At 45.4% G+C, this 7,887-nt stretch overlaps 1 non-coding gene across 1 annotated transcript; it reads left to right on the top strand.

The window, feature by feature from the left end:
- The first annotated feature begins 7,266 nt into the window (after positions 1-7,266).
- LOC137419660 (U2 spliceosomal RNA) lies at positions 7,267-7,457 on the top strand. The gene has a single exon (XR_010982968.2). It is a non-coding gene; the product is annotated as a U2 spliceosomal RNA (small nuclear RNA).
- Positions 7,458-7,887: the final 430 nt, after the last annotated feature.

A 7,887-nucleotide genomic window follows, 5' to 3' on the forward strand; every position in this document is an offset into this window, starting at 1 on the left:
AAGGTTTTACTAAATGAAACGATTTACTAAATGAAACGATTTACTAAATGAAACGATTTACTAAATCAAATGATTTTCTAAATGAAAGGATTTACTAAATGAAACGATTTACTAAATGAAAGAATTTAATAAATGAAAAGATTTACTAAATGAAAGGATTTACTAAATGAAAGGACTTAATAAATGAAAGAATTTACTAAATGAAAAGATTTACTAAATGAAACGATTTACTAAATGAAAGGATTCACTAAATGAAAAGATTTACTAAATGAAACGATTTACTAAATGAAACGATTTACTAAATGAAACGATTTACTAAATGAAACGATTTACTAAATGAAAGGATTTACTCAATGAAACGATTTACTAAATGAAACGATTTACGAAATGAAAGGATTTACTGAATGAAACGATTTACTAAATGAAAGGATTCACTAAATAAAAGAATTTACTAAATGAAAATATTTACTAAATGAAAGGATTTATTAAATGAAACGATTTACTAAATGAAAGGATTCACTAAATAAAAGAATTTACTAAATGAAAAGATTTACTAAATGAAAGGATTTACTAAATGAAACGATTTACTAAATGAAAGGATTCACAAAATAAAATAATTTACTAAATGAAACGATTTACTAAATGAAACGATATACTAAATGAAAAGATTTACTAATTGAAAGGATTTCCTAAATGAAAGGTCATTTATTGCAAATGAAAGATCTAAATTTTCTAAAAATATGTAATGGTGTAATGATGAAAAGGTCTAACAAGGTGTAAAGGTCAAAAAGGTGTGGTCTAAAAATGTGTACGGTAATGGTCTAAATTATCTAAAAAGGTGTAAATTGTCTGAAGGGCAAAGGTCTGAAGGAGGTATAAATGTGTAAAGGTCTGAAAAAGATGTTAATCTGTAAAGGTCTGAAAAAGGTGTAAATGGCTGAAAAGGTGTACGGATCTGAAAAGAGGTAAATGTGTAAGGTCTGAAAAGGGTGTAAATGGCTGAAAAGGTGTACGAATCTGAAAAGAGGTAAATGTGTAAAGGTCTGAAAAGGTGTATGGGTCTGAAATTGTGTGAATGTGTGAAGGTCTGAAAAGGGTGTAAAGGTCTAAAGAGGTCTGAGGGGTCTTAAAAGGGGTCTTAGAAAGGGTGTAAGGGGTCTGAATCGGTCTAGAGAGGAAAAGGGTAAGTTCCAATCGTACAATAATAGACGTACTCATGTCAAACAGTATGTAATTAATAGACATACTTACTGTAAAGTAGATGGCGACTTAACCAGACATCAGCTGTTCAATACCACGTGATTCAGTGACTTTGGTGGATTAATCGATGCTTATACACCGCTTTCTCTTTCAGAATTTCTGATTGGCAGAACGCGCCTGTGTTCGCATGAAACCACGTGGTTTTATCCCAGTAAAATGATAATAAACTCCCATCCAGATTAGGATTCCCCCAATGTGCTATTGACAATGTGTAAACAACCCGGTTTCTGATGTCCAATTCCATTGGAATGTCGATCCAGAGACGAGAATGCCGCGTTTTTACACCTGGCGCGGCTCTGACTTCCCGAGGAAATCACGTGATGTTACAGCTCTCGCTCCCTCTTCCTGTTGTTCTTCATCCACTAAATCCTATATTTCTCCTAACATAAACAACATGAATATATCACATCGGAATTGTTTAATAGCAGAATATGGACGGAGGCTCGGAGCTGCAATGTAGGCGCCGAACGGGAGGACATTTCGAGGGAATTTGGATTTTCCCTGAATCGGCGCCGCTGAATTATAAAGGTGATCCTCATGGAAAAGGATTTTTGAAGTATTTTTTAGTTATCGCTTCTCGGCCTTTTGGCTTAGATCAAGTGGTCGAGGATGGAGGATCGTGGTGGTGCGATCAATGATGCAATAACGGTGGCAGCTGCGGACGAGTCGGTGTTGCCAGCTGGGATATCGGAGGCATTCAATGAGATGTTGGAGACTTTGAGTGGAGAGACCTCGGAGGTGGTGGAAGAGTTTTCTCAAGACTCTGCTCGGATGGTGGTGGCGGATACTCCCGACTTGCACGTGCTCCAATATAATTCTGGTGCGGAGGCTGCGCAGGGTGGCGAGGGCGTGGTCGGACCAAGTTGTGGTGGAGGATTGGGGGAGCATGGAAGTGGAGTCGGCGGCGGAGGGTCCCTCGGTTGTGGCGGAGGGATTGGGAGCTTCCCAGCCGGAGCCGGCAGTGGCCGGTCCTTCGGGCCTTCATAGGGAATCGTGGCGGAGTTCTGCTGGATTTTGGGAAGGAGGTCGGGTGAAGGGAAAATTCCCAATCCCGTGTTCTGGGGAACCTGCGGTTGCGCCGCGGAGCGATGTACACATCGACGGGAGTCGCGGTGCGGATGCCGGAACCCGCCTTCGTGCGGATACGGAACGCCCGAGTCGTGGGGAAATTCCGGTGCCGAACCGGCAGGGAGCGGCGAGTGGAGCAGCCGTGCTTGGTGGAAGAACTCGGCGTCCGGCAGGGGCGGCGGCACAATGGTTTCAGCCTGCAAATGTTCCCAGGAAGAACGCGGTCCGCTTTACCATTAAAGAAGACTTGGATTTTGATATGGACCAACTTCGGTTTTGCAAGTTGGTGTTGATCCAAGAGTTGGGATTCTCAGCAAGCCAGTTGGATTTTGTTTTCGCTTTACCAGGGGGGAAAAGTTTTGACGTTGTTTTCACGAACATTGTGATTTATCTATCCTTTTGGGAAAAGTGGGAAAAGGTGAAAAGTAAAAAACCACTTTCTTCCTTTTGTGTGGAAAGTTTGTGTGAAAGGGGAGTAGTAAATGTTACCATCCAAATGTATTGTGAGAGTGTAAAGGGTGAGGATGTTGTATTGTGGTTGAGTAGGTTTTGTAGGCCTCTAGGGTCCATCGACAACGTTAATGCGTTGGGGATCAAGACTGGGGCAATGAGGGTGAAGGCGCAGCTGCGGGATGACCTGAGCAAGCCTGGCAGCTTTGTACACATCCCCAATCGGATTAGTATTGGCCTTTTTCGAGGATTCGCGTTCTATCCCGGCCAAGTCCGGAGGTGCAACAGATGCAATGAGGTTGGACACCTCAGCTCTGGCTGCCTGAACCCTCGATGTCCTCGCTGTGGGCAGGTGGGGCATGTGGTTCGTGACTGCATGGAGAGTGTCACCTGCAACTTATGCGGGGGAGCAGGGCATGTGTTTAGGAACTGCCCCAAATCCTTTGCAAATGCCTTGAGGCGTTCCCAAGATGACAGGGAGGGGGAACGGAGAACAGCACCGAGTGGGCAAGTGGCGGAACGGGCCACTGTGAGTGGGCAAGTGGCGGAACGGGCCGCTGTGAGTGGGCAAGTGGCAGAACGGGCCGCTGTGAGTGGGCAAGTGGCGGAACGGGCCGCTGTGAGTGGGCAGGTGGCGGAACTGGCCGCTGTGAGTGAGAAAGTGGCGGAACGGGCCGCTGTGAGTGGGCAAGTGGCGGAACGGGCCGCTGTGAGTGGGCAAGTGGTGGAACGGGCCGGTGCGGCAGAACGGGCCACGGAGGGGGAACAGGGAATAGCTGAGCCGGCTGGAGCATTGAAGGATGCTGGGGTAGGGTGGGGGCTGGTATCTCCAGTATTGGAGGTGAAAGGGGGTTTTGGGACACAGGAAGGTGCAGAGGAATTTGAGGAGCAGATGGACAAGGGGAATGAACCCGATCCAATGAGGGTGGTGCGGCGAAAGGGCAAACGGGCGGCAAAGGTAACCCCTGTGGGTATCGTGAAAAAGACCTGGCTAAGTGGTGATGGTCAATCTATTTTCGATGAGCGGATGTTTCAAAAGGCAGATAAAGGGAAGTGTGTGAGGAAATCGCTCCGGGTTTCCGCAAAGGTGGATCCATTGGAGAGAGACCTCACTTCGGATGACGAAGGTTGAATTGAGGGTGGGGTCGGTGAATGTGAGGAGTATTCTTGGTGAGAGTCGGTGTCAGCGCATATTTGCTGAGCTAAAAATATGGAATTTAGACGTGTTATTTTTGCAGGAATGTTTTTTGCCAGGTGGTGCTGAGTATAAGCAATGGGAGCAGGCATGGGGGGGTCTGTGCCATTTTTCAGGTAGTGGGAAAAACAAAAATGATGGTGTGGCGGTGCTCTTTGGGGGTAGATTAGCATGGAGGGTGGTGAAGGTGGTGGATGTAGAGCCAGGGAGAATCTATCGTGGACGCAGAGATTCAAGGAAAGTACTTTCGGTTCGTCAATATGTACCTCCCTCAGCAGCCGTGGGAGAAGAAGAAATTGCTGGAGCGGGTGAAACCATGGCTCTGCACCAACAAAGTTTTGGTTGTGGGTGGGGATTTGAACATCTCATTGGAGGAACCTACCAGTCGTGCAGTGGCAAAATGGGTGACGGAATTAATAGAGATTTTTAAGTTAAAAGATGTCTTTTGTGACTTCTTTAGTGGAGATCCGGGGTTCACATGGACGAATGTGGGGGGCTCACAGCTGTCAAGATTGGATTACGTGTTTGTTTCCAGCGAAGTAACAACGGTTGAAGCGCAGAGGATTTGGAACAGTTTTTCTGATCATTGTTTACTCAAAGTAGTTTTTTCGTTTGATGAGTTTTTATTTGGAGGTAAAGGGGTTTGGAGGCTAAATACCTCATTGTTGAAGAGTCCTGGGATAAGGGAGATGATTTCTGGCCGAATTAAAGCTTGGAAGGAGTTGATTCCTCTTTTTAGTTCAGTGAGGGAATGGTGGGAAGAGGTGAAACATCGGATTAAGGATATGTGTCAGAGGGTCTCAAGGGTACAGAGTGAGAGGGCTCTCAGGTCCTTTCGAGCTAAGTCGACGTGTTTACAGAGATTGTGTAGGCTTCGTGTGCATGGGTTTGATGTGGGTGGAGAGATAAGTCAGTTGAAGCAGCAGATTAATAAATTTTTTCTGCAGCAATTTAACAGGGTTCAGTTTAGGAGTGGTTTGAGGAGGGAGAGGGACGAGCCTTGCTCGTCACCGTTCTTTCGGAAGTTGGTGAAGAACAAGATGGTTATGAAGGGATTGCTCAATGAAGGGGTATTGTATGAGTCGTGGTCAGACATGGAGGAAGTCGTGAAGAGTTATTTTTCGGATTTCTTTTCCCAAGTTCCAGGGGATCTGGATAGGAGGGAGGTGTTCCTGTCAGGTTGGAATCATGACTCTGTGAATGGGGAGCCACTCACAGCTTTCTCTATTGAAGAGGTGGAGCGGGTGGTTCGAGATGGGAAGAAGGGGTCTGCTCCAGGGCCAGATGGATTGCCCTTGGAATTTTACAGGTGTTTTTGGGAAGAGCTAAAAGACCCACTTGTCGAGTTGTTTAATGAGGTTTTACTTGTGGCTGAGTGTCCAGCCTCTTGGGCCGAGTGCAATATTATTTTGTTACCCAAAAAAGGGGATCTGCACTGCTTGAGTAATTGGAGGCCGATTTCACTATTAAATGGGGATTATAAGATTCTGGCGAAGGTTTTGCTGGGGAGGCTTCAGGTAGCTTTAGGAGATCGGTTGGGTGGGTTCCAGAGATGTGGAGTCAAAGGGCGAAGGACTACGGACGTGTTGCTTCTCCTTCGGGATTTGATTACGTCGGTGGAAATCAGGGGACGTTCGGCAGGGTTTTTAAGCTTGGACTTTGCGAAGGCGTATGACACTTTATCCAGGGAATATTTGTTCTCCATTCTAGCAGAATGGGGTTTTGGAGAGTCTGTGGTCAAGTTGATCAAAACACTGTATACCACTTCAGTTGGGCGAGTGAAGGTGAATGGGCGGTTATCGCGGCCGTTTGCAATTTCCCGGGGGGTTCGACAGGGATGTCCATTATCCCCCTTGTTGTTTGTTCTTGCGTTGGATCCCTTGCTATATAGGTTTTCTTTGCGCGTTAGCGGGGTATTGGTGCCAGGTTCGGGGGGTTCTAGGGTCCCATGTTTAGCTTATATGGACGATGTGGTAGTTTGTGTTGCTTAGAGTGGGGAACTGGAGGAGATTATGCGGGTGTGCGAGGACTTTGCAAGTTCCAGTGGACTGCATGTGAATTTTGATAAATCGAATTTGTTGGTGGTGGGAGGGGGGTCATGGGAGGAGGCCCTCTTGCAAAGATTTCGGGTCGTGGAGGGTTGCCTCCAAGTGCTGGGAGTGTGGCTGGGGACCGGCAGCAGTATAGCAAAGAATTGGGAAGAAAAACTAAGTTTGGTTAAAAATTTGTTGAGTGAATGGGGGCAGAGAACCCTCTCGTCAGTGGAGAGGGGCACTGTTGTTAAAGGGCAGATTTTTCCTTTGCTTCGGTTTTTAGCGGAGGTGTTCCCTCCAGCAGAAAGAGTTGCTGCAAGGTTAAGGAGTTTGGTTTTTCAGTTTATGTGTAAGCCATGGTTTTATCGGCCTTCTCAGCACCGGCTAGGTGTTGGACAACTGGAAGGGGGAAGGGGCGGCCCAGACTTGGTAGCTAGTTTAAGAGCAGCCTTCGTGGCACTGCACATGACGATGGCGGGGAAGGCATCAGACCACTTCTCTGCAGCCGTTGGGTATTATATTCTGCCTGAGTTGAACAGGGTTCGGGGGAAGCGTGTGGGTTTGGGTAGACCATATGATTGGAATCCCAAGTATCCCTATTCGGTATTGAAAGAATTTGTTCGGGAGGGTAGTTTTGGGGATGATTTTGAGTGGAGTTTTCGAAACTTGATGAAGGAGAAGAAAGTACAAGAGGTGTTACCGATAGGTGGTCTTCAAAGGGAAAGAACTTTGGCGGTGTGGCGGAATGTTTCGTCCCAGGCCCTTACTGGAGCTCAAAGTGACCTTGCCTGGTTATCTGTGTGCCAATTGTTGCCATGTAGGGCTGTGCAAGCAGTAAGAGGTCATGTCTCCACCAATAAATGCCCATATATTGGATGTCATGAATCGGAGTCAGTTCGGCATTTTTGGTGGGATTGTGTTTTTGCTTCCTTAGTTTGGAATGAGGTTTTGTGTAAGTTTTTGTGCAAGTTAAAGGTTAAGTTTACTTTAAGTTGGGAAATGATTTTGTACGGTCCGTTTGGCATTCAATGTAAACCGAAACAAATCGTGTTCTGGAAAATATTGAATTGTTTGAAAATGGCCTTGTGGAAGGCGAGGGTCTCAGCATGTTATGGAATGCATCATTTTTCTATGAATTATGTTCTTGCCTTGTTTAAGAGAGAGATGTTTCTTTATGTGGATTTACGGAATATGTTGTAATTGTTGTGGAAGATCTTCAATTGAGCAATTGTGACTTGCTTTGATGGTTGACACTTGTTTGCTGGTTTTCATTTTAATAAAAAATCGTCGTAGTATCTGTTCTTATTAGTTTAATAGCTGATATGTCCTGCAATGCGGGACTCGTCTATTAAATGGATTTTTGGTATCGGGAGTTGGATTTTAGGGGCTTGCTCCGTCCGCTCCACGTATCGACCCGGTATTGCAGTACCTCCGGGAATGGTGCACCCCTTGGGGAAAATTGAAACAAAGAAAAGATTCTGATGAAATGGAAAGTGTTTGTTGAAGTCTTTGTTTGTAATTAGCCTGCCCTCAAGGAGCGAAAACTCAGTTAAGCATTCAGGTGCGTACGCAATACATGTCTGCATTTTTAAAATCATTTTTTCTGCAACCGTTGGCCTGATTGGCGTGAAATGTTACCATCGGAGTAACTCAGCTTGTATAATAAAAAAAAGAAAAAGATTTTTGTTACGTCACAGGTCACGTGGTACAGGTGCCATCTTGGAAAAATCGAAAAAGGTTACATCTGTATCTCTGAAACTGCTCCATGGAATACATGGCTCATTGTCAAGTACTCTCCGAGGGGAATAAGATATGTTAAGGATGATGCTATCGTTACCTTAATTATGACGTCATTTAAATGAAAGGTTTTATTAGATGAAA

Source organism: Myxine glutinosa, chromosome 1 (genome assembly GCF_964187855.1).
Source record: "Myxine glutinosa chromosome 1, kmMyxGlut1.1, whole genome shotgun sequence".
Taxonomy (NCBI): domain Eukaryota; kingdom Metazoa; phylum Chordata; class Myxini; order Myxiniformes; family Myxinidae; genus Myxine; species Myxine glutinosa.